This window comes from Suricata suricatta, chromosome 4, assembly GCF_006229205.1.
Source record: "Suricata suricatta isolate VVHF042 chromosome 4, meerkat_22Aug2017_6uvM2_HiC, whole genome shotgun sequence".
Classification (NCBI taxonomy): Eukaryota; Metazoa; Chordata; class Mammalia; order Carnivora; family Herpestidae; genus Suricata; species Suricata suricatta.
The window spans coordinates 147,610,963-147,626,905 of NC_043703.1; positions in this window are offsets into that span (position 1 = coordinate 147,610,963).

Genomic DNA, 15,943 nt, shown 5'->3' on the forward strand with positions numbered 1-15,943 from the left:
AAGGGACTGAAATGCGACTCCCACACATTAACATGTGCAGGAAAATGTAGCTTTACCAGAACTAGTCCCATCTTTGCTTTCCTCCCGCTAGTAGGAAAAAGCAATGGCAACAAAAATACAAACACCACCCCAGCACCAGCAGTCTTTAACCCTTCTAGTCTGAAGGGGGTCCCCTCCCTGCACCCCAGGAAATAAAGCAATTAGAGTGCATCCTCTCCTTCAGGTCGGTGACTGCCCTCCACATGGGCTCTTCTCCCTTCTTCCTCCTGCCTGCTTTCCTAGGAGGGCACCTGGGCACAGGACATCTTCACATCCTCCGGGCTCCCATAAGCTTGCTGGGCCTCTGGCTGACATTCTCACATCTGGTCCTGGGGCAGCCTCTGGCCTCCCCAGCACCACGGCTGAAGTGCCCATTGTTGGGGGGTGGGGGGGGGGCACTTGTCACCTGTGTTTTTGGCTCAGGCAGAGTGAGGCCACTGACCCTGGGGCTTGGCAGGAGGAAGTTTGCTTGCTTGCTTTCATTTCTTTTTTCTTTTCTTTCTTTTCTTTCATATAGTTTCTTGTCAAGCTGGTTTACATATAACACCCAGTGCTCATCCCAACAAGTACCCTCCTCCATGCCCATCACCCATTTCCCCCTCTCCCCTACCCTCTATCAACCCTCAGTTTGTTCTCAGTATTTGAGTCTCTTATGGTTTTCCTCCCTCCCTTTCTGTAATTATTTTTTCCCCTTCCCCTCCCCCAAGGTCTTCTGTTAAGTTTCTCAAGATACACATATGAGTGAAAACATATGATATCTGTCTTTCTCTGCCTGATTTATTTCACTTAGCATAATACCCTCCAGTTCCATCCACATTGCCATGAATGGCCAGATTTCATTCTTTCTCATTGCCATGTAGTACTCCATTGTGTATATAAACCACATCTTCTTGATCCATTCATCAGGCGATGGACATTTAGGCTCTTTCCATGTTTTGGCTATTGTTGACAGTGCTGCTGTGAACATTGGGGTACATGTGCCCCTATGCATCAGCACTTCTGTATCCCTTGGGTAAAATTCCTAGCAGTGCTATTGCTGGGTCATAGGGGGGTTCTACTGTTAATGGAAGCTTCTCAGTTCCTTACATAATGCTCCTTGGGCAGCGGGGAATGAGGGGGCAGTGCCATCTTGGGCCACCCGGACCACTCCCCAGGCACCTTTAGTTTGCCGCCCTGTGCCGTGGGAAACACCTTGTCTAGGAGATGGTTTTTCTGTGGGCACTCTGGTTTTCCTGAGATGCGGCCTGGGGAGTCAGGAGGACGCTGCCGTGGGCTGGGGTTTCCCTGCACACCTCTCGGCTCACCCCACCGGTTTCTCTTCTGCCCACAGAGGTTCCGACCACTACAGAGAGCCAGAAATTCATGGCTGACCCTCACTGCACTTTTCCTCTCTCTTCCAGCCCCTCCGCTGGCATCAGAGGATGCTCTACTTCCTTTTTCAGGTAGTGGGGAGCGTCTTTATGTCGGACCCTGCTTCTCTGCTCTGTAACCTTCTATGGCACTTTTTCCACCTTCGCGCATCCAGCTTCATTATCTAGCCTGACAGGAGGGACGTGGGGAAGAGGAAAAAAGCTGGAATTCGTGAAATCACATGAAGAGCCATTTCCAAAAAATCGTGATGCTTTATAACATCAATATCAGTATGAATTGATGAACCTTTGGGACATACTACTTTGGACACTTTCTTTGGGTCAGGTCCCTACAGCTCCAGCCCTGCGGGGCCAGGAGACTCCCCCTCCCCCCATATACGTGCCTGCTGCCTGCCCTGCTGCCAAACCCTATGAGTGGGCACCTCCCACTCTCAGCTTTCCTTAGGGGCCCAGCCCGCTTAGAAGTGCCAAAAATTGGGCTGGTGAGTATTTTGAATAGAAATTTGGCAAATGGATAAGGTTTCACATTTACTAAATTTCTGAGCCTCTTTTTACATGCACTCAAACTGGGAATCTGGAACATGTACTCTTTGGATATATCTTTTTTAAATAAAACAACATGTTTTTGTTATTTTGGGGGCAAACCTTATACCAAACAAAGTCAGAAGTGGTCTGCACCCTGTATTTTGTTTACCCCTTTTGATCTTTGAAAATAAAGGTGAAGAGTGGGTAGTAAATGCCATGGCTTTATGAGAATCTGTTATCTGATTCTTAGGAACCAATCTTTCTGGAGTGGGGAGAGGGGGATTGGGCTTTACTTTGGGATTTACTAGACAATTTGTTAATCTGCTCTCTCTGTCCCCCAAAATGTCTATATGATTCAAAGTTTGGCAAAGGGGAGTGAGGTTTGAGTTCTAATAAAATGCATTACAACTTTAAGCCAGCCCGTCCATGTGTTTTTGTAGAGTAGATGTGGAGTCCGGACAGTGTTCAGTTGGGCCTACTGAGAGGTTTCAGGTGGGATCACTGGGTGGGAAAATGTATATATATATGACTTCAGGTCAGAATGGATCCCTCCTGAGGACAGCAGCCTATACTCCCCTCTGTCCCTCCCCCTGCTGCTTACCTTATCTGCCTGCTGGGTCTCCACCCTTCCATTCTCCCATCTAACCTATACTGCCACCCCACCTCCACCCCCAACACATCCCTACCTTGCAGCTTTGAAGTTTTGCTCGGGCCCATTCCCTGCTGGCGGGGCACCACCGTCCTCTCCTGAGTCCTCCAGGACCCTCTCAGCTTGCCCTCTGTGGCTTGCTTGCACAGCCCTGTCTCCCAAGGACCCCTGCAATGTCAAATTTTGAATGACTTGGCCTTTCTTGCATGCAGGCTGGATTTGCTGTTAACTTTGCACCTGCCCTTGTCTTGGCCTCCTTTGCTCTTTGGTGTCCTTGAGACAAGGACTGGGTATCTCTCTCCTCTGTTCTTGTGTTGTCCACCTTGGGTCTTGGCTCATGGTCATGGTCAGTAACTGATGACTGGGTAATGATGGTGTCTCTTTTCCTCCACCAACTAAACCCCAACTGACACTAGTTCATTTCTATCTGGATCACCTCATCATTCAGAAATTATTGGACAAAGCCACATCTGAACAAATTCTGCTAATTTCTCCTCTGTAGCCTGTGTCTGCTGCCCATGCTCCCCCCCGCCCCCCACAAGGCATGGGCCCTGTGGCAGAGAGAAGAGGCTGAGTCATCGAGTTCAGTTCGTAAACAGTGAAAGTTGGAATTGTCTTTGCCTCTGCAATGGGAGTCTTGAGAAGTTTTTTCTTTTCACCTTGGTTTTCTGGTAAAATAATGAAAACAGTGTGATTGTGTCTTGGAAATCTAGAAATATATCTAGATTTCTCCTCAATGGGCAAATGTTTTTAGTAAATGCTTATTTTTTAAAAAAATAAAACGTGGGAGTGTTTCTGTAGCTTGATGTTGGGCAGAACCAGTGCCTTCCGTTAGCAGAGCAATGATGATGGTGGCAGTGTATGTTGGGAGGTGTGAAGGGGGAATATGGATGGTCAAAACTGGCCAAGCTTCTTTTTCCCATTTGTAACTCAGTACAGACCCATGGAGCACCTGTCTTCTGTTTCCCTAAAACCCAGAGAATGTCATTCTGGTCTGTGTTGCTGGTTGGTAATGATTGAATTGTAACACCATTTCTTCTGCAGTGGAAATTTATTAACATGCAAGCTAACTGCTCAGTAGGGACATTTTCCCTCATGTTGGGGATGAGCCCACTTGCTACCCTGAGTCTGGCCTATTGTCCTGGTCTCCTTTGCTCTCATCTGATCAGGGAGATAGGAATGGTTTGTGTATCTCTATGTGCTCAGGTGGAAACCCGTGATTGACTGCAGAAGAAGTTGGTCAATCAAACTGTTTTATTTACACAGCACCAAATGTCCAGAATCATCTGTGAATTTTTTCCTCCTTGAAACTGACAGAATTGGCTTATTGTTTTGGCACCTGGAGGCAAAGGGATAAAGAAATGCTTCAGAAGCTCCAAAGATCCCCCAGGTGATCTCATTCATACCTGGTGCCTTTAAATGCCACCTCTACTGTGACAGTCCTTAATTTGCATCTCTGGGAAGGACTGTCTCCTCTGTCCAATAGCCTCTCCAGGTGAGTGTTATCCAAGCCTGTAAAATCATCCATGTCTCTATCCAAGCTCTTTTCTTCTCCCACTCTCTCCTGTGTCAGAAGATGGCACTAGCATTTTCTTAGTTCCACAAACCATATCTGGGAGCCCTCTGTGATTCCTCCTCTTCTTTATGCCTTCATCAGCGGGCTGGTTGACTCTGCCTCCAGAATTTACATGAATCTCCTCCCTCCTCTCCAGTATGACTCATGTCACCTTGTCTATAGTAAGCATCCCTTCCCTGACATCTACTAATGCTTTCCCATCAGGGCTTCTTGCTTTTCTCGTGCTCACCAATCATTGTGCACACAGCAGTCTTTTCAAAACTTACATCGGATCCCATCACTCTCTTCCGAAACTTTTCACCCTATTGCACCGAGAATAAAACCCAAGCTGCTTGTCTTGATTAGTAAGGCCATTCCTGATCTGCCCCTTGTTATCTCTGCAACCCTATCTGGTACCTCTTCCCTTTTCCTCACAGTCCAGCTGCAATGGTTTTCCCTGTTCCTGGACCACCTCTTTTCACCCCAAAGCTCTTGCTCATGCCATCCCCTCTGCAGCAAATACCGGCTTCCCTCTGAACACATGGCTGCCTCCTTCTTAGGGTCGTAGCTAAAAAGCCACCTGTGTGGTGAGGACTGTCCTGAGTGCTCCAGGTGACTGTTCTCTGTCCACTTTGATTTTCTCCAGGACTGCTCCTTCCCCCATGTATTCCAGCATCTTGCCTTTTGGAATCACTTAGTTTTCTTCTGGTTTACTCTCTGCTTCTCTCCCTAGGTCATGAGTTTGGGGAGGGCAATGCCAAACTATCTTGTTTACCACATACCCCAGGCCTGGCATGGTATTCAACTTGGAATGGGTATTTGTTGAAGAAACATGAAAGACCTATAGAATGGGGCTGGTAATACCGCCCAGGTAACCACATTGCATTAAAAGAGATCACATATGGAAGTGATCAGAGACTGGTATTAATGATGTCAGTGGTTAACTGTATACAGGCGGAGAAACAAGAATGGGTTAAAAAAAAAGTCTCCAACCTAGCAGCGATATATATGGGACAATTTCATAATACATACTTCTTTTTTTTTAAGTTCATTTATTTATTTTGAGAAAGACAGACACCACAAGTGGGGAAGGGGCAGAGAGAGAAGGAGAGAGAGAATCCAAAGCAGGCTCCATACTGCTAGCACAGAGCCCGTTGTGGGGTTCAAACCCACAAAGCCGTGAGATCCTGACCTCAGCTGAAACCAAGAGTAGGATGCTTAACCAACTGAGCCAGCCAGGCACCCCCCCAAATGTACATTTCTTTATACTTTCTCTTTTGCCTTGGCTACTATGATGCCTAAAGCTAAACTTGGGTCTCAATTGTCATGCAAAAATTAGCTCGGAAACTTCCGTTAAAAACATAATATTTTGTGAGAGTAACTAGCACTCGGTCTGACACATAGAGGAAGCTCAAAATTAAATAGTAATGTCTATGTGAATAGTCCCAGGTTTTATTGTCCCTTTGCCATTTTTATGGTAAATGACTTCATATCCTCTTTGGAAGCAGGGAAAGCATCAAGCAGTTTTCCTTTTTATTACTGTAAAAATAAAATTATTCATAATAGCTAAAAGTGGAAACAACCCAAATGTCCATCCACTGACAAATGGATAAGTGAAATGTGGTCTATCCATACCAATGGAATATTATTCGGTAATAAAAAGAAATGAAGTGCTGGTACACACTACCACACGGAGAAACCTTGAAAACATGCTCAGTGAAAGAAGCCAGTCACGGAAGACCACACAATTTGTGTGATTTCATTTATGTGAAGTGTCCAGAACAGGCAAATGCATGCAGATAGAAAGTAGAGGAGTGGTGGTCTGGGGCTGTGTGTTTGGAAACCATGGAAAGTGACCGCTAATGGATGTGGAGAAATGAAAATTGGGGGGATAAGGGAAATGTTCTAAAATTGGTGGTGGTGGTCCATGCACTGCTCTTTGGATATAGCAAAAACCATTGAATTGCGCTTTAAATGGTGAATTGTATGGTATATGAGTTATATCTCAATAAAGCTGTTAAAATTGATTAATAAAATTATAGTAAGAGCACCCCTGGCTCTCTGAGGAGCGCATGACTGAGCAGGCCAATCAGAGTGGGTTTTTATCCTGGGGCAGCTTTGATTGGACCTGAATAATAGCTCCTCCCCCGCTTCCCCCTACTCTCTCCCTTCCTCCCTCCCTCCTCCACCTAAACGTTTTCTCAGCATTCTTCTAGGGACCCTGACCAGAGACTATTAGACTTGGGCTTTTACCCTCAGGGAGCTAGGTCTCCTTGGGAGCTGAGCAGGGTGCAGAAGGTTATGTAAAGGATGCTCACAGTTCAACACCCAGCGCAACTCACTGGGCGCAGAGGGTATTGGGATTCTGGCAAGAGAAATGATCTCTGTGTGGAGAAACCTTTTTTGCCGCAGCAAATGCTGTTTTATTTCTTCACTCTCGTGTGAATTCCACAGACGGTTACGTGCACGCCGCTGGGAACACAGGGATGAGTGAGAGTGTGTTGGCCCGCGGGTGGGGAGCAAGAACCAGCTATGGTAGCCCTGCAGGGACCGGCTGGAGGCCAAGGGAGACCCTGAGGGGGCTGCTCAGGACACCTGCCAAGCTAACAGTGCAGCTGGTGCGGGCAGGGTGAGGTCCCTGGGCTTGGCAGAGCTGCGCAGTGGCATGTGTTTGGCAGAGAGCTCAGACTGGGGCAGGCCACTCGGCCTCTCTGAACTGGCCTACGGCAGAGGGCCGCGTGGTGGCCTCTCCTGGCTAGGGGATGGAGCTGTGGACGCCCCGCGGGAGTGGCTTTGAGGCTGGACTGGCCTCCTGGCTGCGAGGTCTTCCCTCCGGCACAGGTGAGGGGCCCCTGCTCCCCTGTTCCCCCGCAGCTGAGCGGGTCACCACCTGCCCCCGGAGGAGAGGCGGCCCGCAGTCCCGGCGGGAGAGTGCTCTGCTGGGAAGGCTGGCCAGCAAGACTCAGGGCTCTGTGCGGGACGTTTGCCACTAGAGGGAGTGCCGCGTCGTTTTCGGTCCCCCGCGCCCAAACCTGCCTGGGTGGCAGCCAGGGCTTGGGGGTTCCTGGGAAACTCACTCGTTTGCCCTTTTCCATTTAAAGATTTCTCAGAAGCAGCTGGGCTCAAGAATCCTTAGCGTTGTTTGGCAGGAATTTGCAGAGCCCTTGAACTGGGAATGCAGCCTCTGGCCTCTTGCAAACCTCTGGTGGCTTTGGCAGGGATCCTGGTCCCCAGAGAAGCTGTCCTTTGCTCCCAGCACTTGAGGACCTGAGGAAAGCAGAGAGCCTGGGTTCTGGTTCTCTGTGGGGAGCCTAGTCTGAACTTCAGAGCCGCACAGGGCAGGCCCATGGGTTCTGGGGAGCGGTTCGCTCTCTGCTACCTGGAAAAGTAGTTCAGTGCCTGAAGGGAGAGAGAAGGATGGCGACATGGGTGAGACCAGGCTGACAGGCTGCATAGGTGATGTGGGAGACCTGGAGACAGGAGAGTTGGCTCCCAGTATCTCAAACATGGGGCTGGTGGAGCTGATGGGCACCGTGAGGCTGGTCAGACCCCAAATCTGGGCAAGAACAGCTGTGGCTCTTTTGGCTTGGCCCTTAGGTAAAGGGCAGCGAATGATTGCTTGCGGATGCCTCTAAACCCTGCCATGAGAGACCCTCACAGGTCCAGGTTGGGCTGGCTACCTGTGGCGGCTGGCTGATGGTTGCTACCTTTAGAGGCAAGGCTAGGACCAAACAGGGTGTCCTAAGCATAAGCCCTAGGCCTTGGTCACTGCTGACATGGTCACTACGATTTTGGACCATATCCTAAACTTCTTCTGATCCAGGGCCTGCTAAGAGTGCAGGAGGCTTGGGGTCCATTTCCTCCCTCCAGCATTGACTCCTGGGTCTGGGAGAGGGACCATCCTTTGCAGTCCCTGAGTCCATGAGTGCTGGCAGCAGGGTGCAAGGATACAGACCGAGGGAGTGCATGCTGCAGGAAGCTGGGGTGCCGTCTGTAGCAGGAGCGGGTCAGAGCTGGCCTGCTGAGGCTCCTGTCACTGCTGTGGTTAATGTTGGTGATTACCATGGTTACCCGAGGCTGGAAGCTCTGACAGTCGAAGGCAGAGCAGGAGAAAGATGTCCTCTCCCTTCTCTGAGCCACATGGCTGCATCTGCCTCCCTGGGAAAGAGTCTCCTGGCAAATACGAGCCTGAAACAGGGAAGTTATTCTGCCAGTGTTCAGCTGATTCATGCATCATCAATCACCAAGCATCGGGGCCTTGGGGGGCCCTGTCCTGAGCACATTCCATGTGAGGGAGGCAAAGGAGATGTCCTCTGTTTGTTCAGTCTTGGGAGGACAGGTCCTCAGGGAGCTCAGAGTCAGAGGAAGGAAGCAGCTAGAAGGGGAGGTGGAGAATTCAGCACGGGCCTTGAAGAGCCAGCGATGGCTCTCTGGTCCCAAGCTCCAGTGCCAGCCCGAGGCCGTGAGAGCACCTTCTCCAACCCACAGGCTGTCTATCTGGGCATCAGGATACCCGCTCTGCCACTGGCTGGGAGTCCCAGCTCCTGCTGGGTCCTGCTTTCCCCATCTGCAAAATGGGGTTACTGGTGACTAATCCCCACCTCGTCAAAGTCTCTGGGGAGGATTTTTTAAATGAATAATTTTGTGCATTGAAATGAGACAGCAGATTTCAAGTCTTTGGAGAAAAGGCCTTATTTATTATTATCATCAACTCATTGAGCAGAAATTCTATTTATCTCCTTTGCTGCCTTTCTAGTGCTGCACAAATTGAGAACCATAATAGCTCATTGAGACGGTGGGGTCTGCCCAGACGCCCAAATCCTAGTCCTGGGGATTCTTGGGGATCCAGGGAGGCCAGTGGGGCTTCCTCTGGGGGGCTACCGGGATCAGGAGTGGAGCACCAACTCCAGGTCCAAATGCTGCTGTGGGAACCTGCAGGGTCTAAAGCAGGCTGCCTAGCCTGAGCGGGGAGAGCTGGGGAGATGCCAGCAGGGGCTGGCGGGTGGAGGAGGCCTACTTCCAAGCTCTTTCTCTTTGGTTCATTATCATTATATGTTCATTTTAAAAACGAGAAAATACAGATCTGCAAAAAGAGAGAGGGAACTAAGAAAGAAAATTAAATTACTTACATTAAATTAATTAAATTCTGATACTCCGTTCTGGTAAAGAGTATCACACAGAAGGTCTCCATAGCATCAGAGGGAATGAATGAACTCAGGTGACTGTAAACTGTCTGGTAGATATCGCCAGACTTTTTAAAAAGAAAGATCTGTTTTCAGAGAAGTTTTAGGTTCACAGCAGTATTGAGCAGGAGGTACAGAGCCTTCCCTACACACGTGCATAGCCTCTCCTGTTATCAACATCCCCCATGAGAGTGGCACATTTGTGCAATCAATGAACCCACATCAACACATGGTTATCACCCAAAGCCCATGGTTTACATCGTGCTCACTTTGCTATTGTACATTCTATATGAGGGGACATTCATCCAACATTCTGCTGTTATACGGGGTATTTTCACAACCCTAAACATTCTCTGTGCTTCATCTCTCAGACATTTCCCTCTCTGCACATATGCACACTCCCTCATTTTATTAATATCTATGTTTTTCAAGATAGGATTATGCTATACATGATGTGAAACTTGTTTCCCCTCTGAAAAATGAAACAGGGATAATAAGCATGAAGCACCCTCTTCTCGGTGATTTGGATTGGACCGCTGACGCCTTTGTGTTATTCAGACATGTCTTGAGTCTGAAGTTAGGAAGGAGAAGGACAGGACATGAGGGGGGACAGAGTCTCTTGAAGGTGGGGGGAGGAGGGAGGCTGAGAAAGGCAAATGGTGGCCCAGAATCTCTTGGAGTCATAGTGTGTTGCTTACCGTCCTTCCACAAGAGCTGTGTCTGCCCCCAGGTGTGTGTCTCTGTCTTTACTTCCTTCTCCAGAGTTCCTTGCTCCTTGAGGGAGGTTACTCACTGGAAAAAAAAAAGAAAAAGATGCCTGTTGGGGTAGGTATATATGGGGCTCACATATGTGTTCTGGAGCAAACCCAGGAATTACACTGTTTGTGAACTCAAAAAAAAAAAAAAATGCCTGCCCAGGGCTTCATGCATTGCTAGCAAATCGACAGGTGTCCCCTAGTGTGTCTGAGGACCTTTCTGCATGTGGAGGAGAGTTCCTGAATCCAAGTCGGTCTACAGAGCTTCCTCTGTCTTATCTGCGCTGACAGCTTCTCCTTCATCTCTGAGGGTCTGGATCCCAAGGCCCTTTGACTACTGGGCTTTGCCTGGGGGACTCTCTGCTTCCTCAGTGGGCCTCTGGGCTCACACATCCTGTCTGTATGGGCCAGCCCCACACAGTGGCCTGTGCTGATGGCTCCCAGGGAAGGTGGCAGCCTGCTGAGCAGGTGTGCATGACCTAAGCACAAAAGTGGGGCACACAGACCTCTTGCTCCAGGCTCGGACAAGACCCCAGGGGCATCTGACTGATTGCACACTGGCTCTGGGTCCTCCCGTTAGGACACACACCTTGCATCTCCCTGGCTGCGCACACCGGTTGCTCATCACGCAGGGTCTGTTCCCAGCCATTGAGCTGGCTGTTTAGGGGGATGTACTGTTTGGTCCTGAAAATCGTGGCTCCTGAAGTCCCTGCTTTTAAATGTCTTCTGTAAGATCTTGTGTTTATTCTAGCTCAGGTGATGTGCCTGAGGGCTCTGTGGTTCTCATCACCGTCACATTTCCTCCTGGCCTGGCCTGTGTTGGTGGCAGCGAGCTGCAACAGAGAGCTGGCTTGTTGGTGGAAGGGCTAGATCAAGGAGCCTTATGTCCTGAAGAGAAACTGAGCTGGGGCAAATGTAGAGTTCTCCCGTCAGGCTGCCCTCCTCAAAGGACCGCACAGATACATGCACACGGGGGCTGCAGACGCCGCTCAGCGTCCAGGTCACCTTGTACCTTTCTCTGCTTGCTAACCAGGACTGCCGGCCCCCCTTCTTCGATCTGTGCCCCTCTTTCCCTGCTCACCAGGCACCTGCCACCCTGGCCTGTCCACAGCTGCCTTTCCTGCCCAGCTGCCTCCTCAGGGCCCCTGTCTTCTGGGCCAGGCCTCTTCCTAAGCTTCAGGAATCCACCTCTTCAGAGAAGCTTCCAGACCACTATCTGACCTAGTGTTTCCCTTTCCCTCCCCTCCTCGTGTTATCAATGCTTTTTTTTTTAGTGGTATATATTTTAATTTTCTTATTTTTTGGTCTCTTTCTTTCCTTATTCTCCGTCTCTCCACCTAGCCTCCAGGAGAGCCAGGACCTTGTGTGTGAATTTTGTTTATCACTGCCCCCCAGCATAGCAGGATGCAAGCCTTATAATAAGTGCTCCGTAAGTAGCTGATTGATGAACGGTTTAGCAACACATGTACGGATGTCTTGGCTCTAGGTGACTTTAAGCTCCCTCTGAGTAAGACAGACGACCTGTCATTCTCTGGTTGATGCTTGCTCGGAAGGAGGGAGAGGACCTCCCCACTCTGCTTACACAAATGCTATGGTTCTGGAGCTCTGAGCTCGGTGCTAGGTTTAGAGCATAAGTAGCATGTTAACAAAATAGCACCTGCCTGGAAGACATTGCCACGTGGAACCGTAGACTTTGAGGGAAATGAACTCAGGGTCTTTCACTTGGAGGCGGGACGGCGTAGGGAAACCTGCAAGCTGCACACAGACACCCCAGACACATCACAGAAGAGGAGGACTCTTCTTCTGTGTGGACGGTGGCTTGCCTGGAAGGCAATGATCACTTCCTCACTGGGGGTGTTACTAGAAGCTTCCCTTGGTGAGGATGTAGGACTAGATGACATTGAAAATTGCTTTCAGTCTAAAGTGTCCACATATCTAAATGTGATTTTGGAGGCACCTGGGTGGCACAGTCAGTTGGACATCTGATTTCGGCTCAGGTTATGATCTCGTGGTTTGAGAGTTTCAGGCCTGCATCAGGCTCTGTGCTGACAGCTTGGAGCCTGGAGCCTGCTTTGGATTCTGTGTCTCCCTCTCTCTCTGCCCCTTCCCAACTCATGCTTTCTCTCTCTCAAAAATAAATAAATACTTAAAAATACTTTCTAAATGTGATTTTGAAATATTTTTGTTGGGCTGTTCCAACCATCCTGTGGCAGGTAGGAAGAGCAAGCTATTCCTATACCTACTATTCCCGAAGTCTGGCCCTGTAAATGTGTGAGTGTGTGTGTGTGTGTGTGTGTGTGTGTGTGTGTGAGATTGTGGTGGACTGGTTCTTGTTGAACAAATATTCACTCAACATTCACTTTCTCTTCCTCCTTACAATGACATAGACTTATACTTACCTGTCTCACTTGCTTTGGGCATGGCCATGTAACCAGGTGCACAAAAGTGGTGTACCGAGGCCTTGAATGTTTGTTTAGCTTCTGGAGCTCCTGCCTTCTCCATGACATAAATACATCCTGGTAGCCATATTTCCAGAGTGAAGACACGTGTGGAGAAACGACCTGATCAAGCCTAAATGTATCCGCCAACCCACAGACCCATTACTGAAAAGAAATAAATGTCTGTTGTAAGCCACTGAGATTTTGGGATTATTTGTTACACAGCCTTATCATAGAAAAGCTGGCTAATGAGTGTTCATGGTAGTCTTTACAGGGAACTAGTCCAACACTCAGGCCTTTACACAGATGACTTCAGGACAGAGGTGCCTGCTCTGTTGCATGTCATTGGGAATCAGGGCTTAGTAAACAGCCCCCCCCCCCCCCCCGCACTTAGACTCCCTTTTCTGGCCTCTTCTCAAGGGTGTATCTCCCCCTCTTCAGGACAATTAACCACATTCACAAAATTCTCCCCCTTCCTCCTCTACAAGCCATCTCAGCAGGGTCCCAGAACTGCTCGTCTCTGATCAGGGCTATCCTTGTTCTGGGAGGCCCTCAGCTTTCCGGGGAGGATGGACAGGCTGGAGCTCAGACAGATGGAGGGGCCTCAGAAGCCACAGCAGCAGGAGGCGAAGGAACCAGCATCAGGGCCCTCTGGAAAGATCGGAGGAAGCATGTAGCTGAGTGCTCACACAGCGCCAGGCTGCCGCAGCCCCAAACCAGGATGTTTTCTGTGATGTCAGGTGAGCAGCAACTTAAGTGCCGCCACCTCCAGCGTATCCGGCACAGACATGCTGAAGGTGGCTTTAAAATGCCTCTGACTCTTATCTTTCCTGCATCATTCTCTGAAATGAAATTTCAAACACTTTAGCAGGGTTTGATGCAGAGAACTGTAAGCAGATAGAGGTTTAGGCAGAAACAGAACAGGAGTCAAAAGCCCTGGAGAAAAGCATGAATGGGCTTGGAGAGGACAAATAAAATAGCAGAGACATTTATACGGGTCTCCCCTACCTCTCAGAACAAAACAATTATGAGATAAGAGAGGCATGGATGGGAGGAAGTTCTTTCATTTTTCACATTGCAAGCTGGAGAGATCCAATAGCCTGTTTATGAAGAACAATAAAGAAGATACATGAACTCAGTAAAGAGGTTGTTACAAATATATCTGGTGGTTTTGAAAGGCCAGGGTTTCCTCCCTGCTTTTGGATAAAGCTGTCAGCTAAGTATTAAAAGATTTTTTTTGCTTTGCTTTAAAAAAAATTTTTTTTTGGGTTTTTTTCCCCCAAAAGCAATAACTGGTACCAGCAGTTTGTTACAATTGGCAGGAGGAGTTATCACTTTTATTTAGGATTTGGAAATGCAATCAAAGAAGGGCAGATTGGAGCTTGAATTAAATGAAGCTTAAACAGCAAAAAGAAAAATCTATGCTGGTCTTTTAAACAAACAAACACAAGAATTATAGCTCCTTGTTGTTAATTTGAGCTGTAAAAACATTTGACACTCATCCTTGATAAAACAGTGCCAAACAGAATGGTTGTTACTTTTTTGTGGTAGGTAGTGAATGTTCTGATCACTTTTATACGTAAAAACCCATTGTTTTGGGAAACTGTTCGGTGGGACCTCACTAGCTTATTCCATGGGAAATCACAGTGACGACTCATTCTATTGACTTCAGAGGAAATTATTTCTTCGAGGAGACTTTACGTAGACCAAAAAGCTGGGAGGATCGGTTCCACTTAGCTGGCTGTTTTCACATGTGTTGTGCTTTGGAATTCTGAGCACCAAATTACCCGCCGAGGTCGTGGTCACTGGGACCGTGACCCTGCCTATGACTTTCCCTCACAGAATGATTTCGATTTTTTGTGACTCCATCTGATCCAGGAAGTCTCCACATTATCTAGTAACTTCCTTATCTAGATCGTGGTTCTAAGAATCAGCACAGAAACATAATGTTCCCTCAGAAGATAAAAGAGGTGTTTTTATCATAGAGCAGGGGTTGCTCTATGTCTCGAGCATTTTGCCCAGAGGTCTCTGGACTCATTCAAGATTCTTAAACTGAAATAAGAGTGGCAGGCTGGTTTTAAAACCCGGAGTGAATTAGAAGTGAAGAGACATCCTTTTATGCACAGGGATGGTGACCACTAGGGGTGAGAGTAGACAGTCTGGTCATAAGGGACAGAAATACTACAAACCAGACATGAACCTACAGAACTCAGTGGTTTGGCTTGATTTAGAAAAGGGATAAATACTTTCCCAAGTATGATTGTTAATTTTATGTATCAGCTTGATGGACCACAGGGTGTCCTGTTATCTGGTCAGACATTATACTGGATGTATTCTGGGCATGCGAAGGTTTGGGGATGAGATTAGCATTGAATCAGTAGACTGAGTAAAGAAAATTGCCTTCTTCAACATGGGTGGGCCTCATCCAGTCAGTTGAAGGCCTGACTAGGACAAAAACCTCACCCTCCCTTGAAGAAGGAGGAACTCTTTTCTTCCTGACTGCCTTTGAACTAGGACATTTCCTTTTCCTATCTTTGGACTTAGACTCAGACTGGAACTTATACCATCTACCCTTCTGGTTCTCTGGCCCTGGGGCTTGGAGTGGAATTACACTCTCCTGGGTCTCCAGCTCATCAACTTACAGATCTTGGCATTTAGCCTCTGACTTTGTGAGCCAGTTTCTTATCATTCTTTATAATACCTCTATCTCTATTCTTATCTTTATGTATCTCTCTCTCTCTCTCTGTATATATATATACACACACACACGTATATCACCCTGCTTCTGCCTGGAGAACCTAGACTAATACTCCAAGCCTTGCTTTGGTCTTGGAGCTCCATGTGATTGAATTGAAAACACCCAGCCTGTGTCATGAAGGGAAGGCACAGGGCTTGTCTTCCTTGCCACTCAAGTCTCAGATCAGCTGTCCCCTCCCCTGGACTCCGCCCTGCCCTGGGGCCCATGTCTGTTCTGCCTGCTCAAGGTCGTACCTCACGGGTGGTTGCAGATTTGAGTATCACTCCAGCTTTCAGAATACAAGCTCCAAGGGACTCTGAGCAGCTTGTTTTTTGCTGCCTTCCTGGCCCACACACAGTGAATTGTCTCCCACAAACGCTGTGGAATACGTACGTGAATGTTCTCCACAGCCTTCCACAATGGTATTGAATAGAAATAGCTTAAGAGTTTTTTCATAGCTAAAAAAATTTTTTTTAAGTGTTAGCATTTAGAGAGAAAACTTTCAAGCTTTGTAACCATGCCTACCTTACCCCTGCCACCCTTCCTCACCCCTCCCTACACCACTTATTACCCTTTAGTGTGAAATGGTGCACACGGGCATGGGCACATTCAGTTATAGCAAAAGATGTGGTGCAAAGAAAGAATGTAAATTGAATCTTATTTTCTCAATGAATAATACTACATAAGGGTCA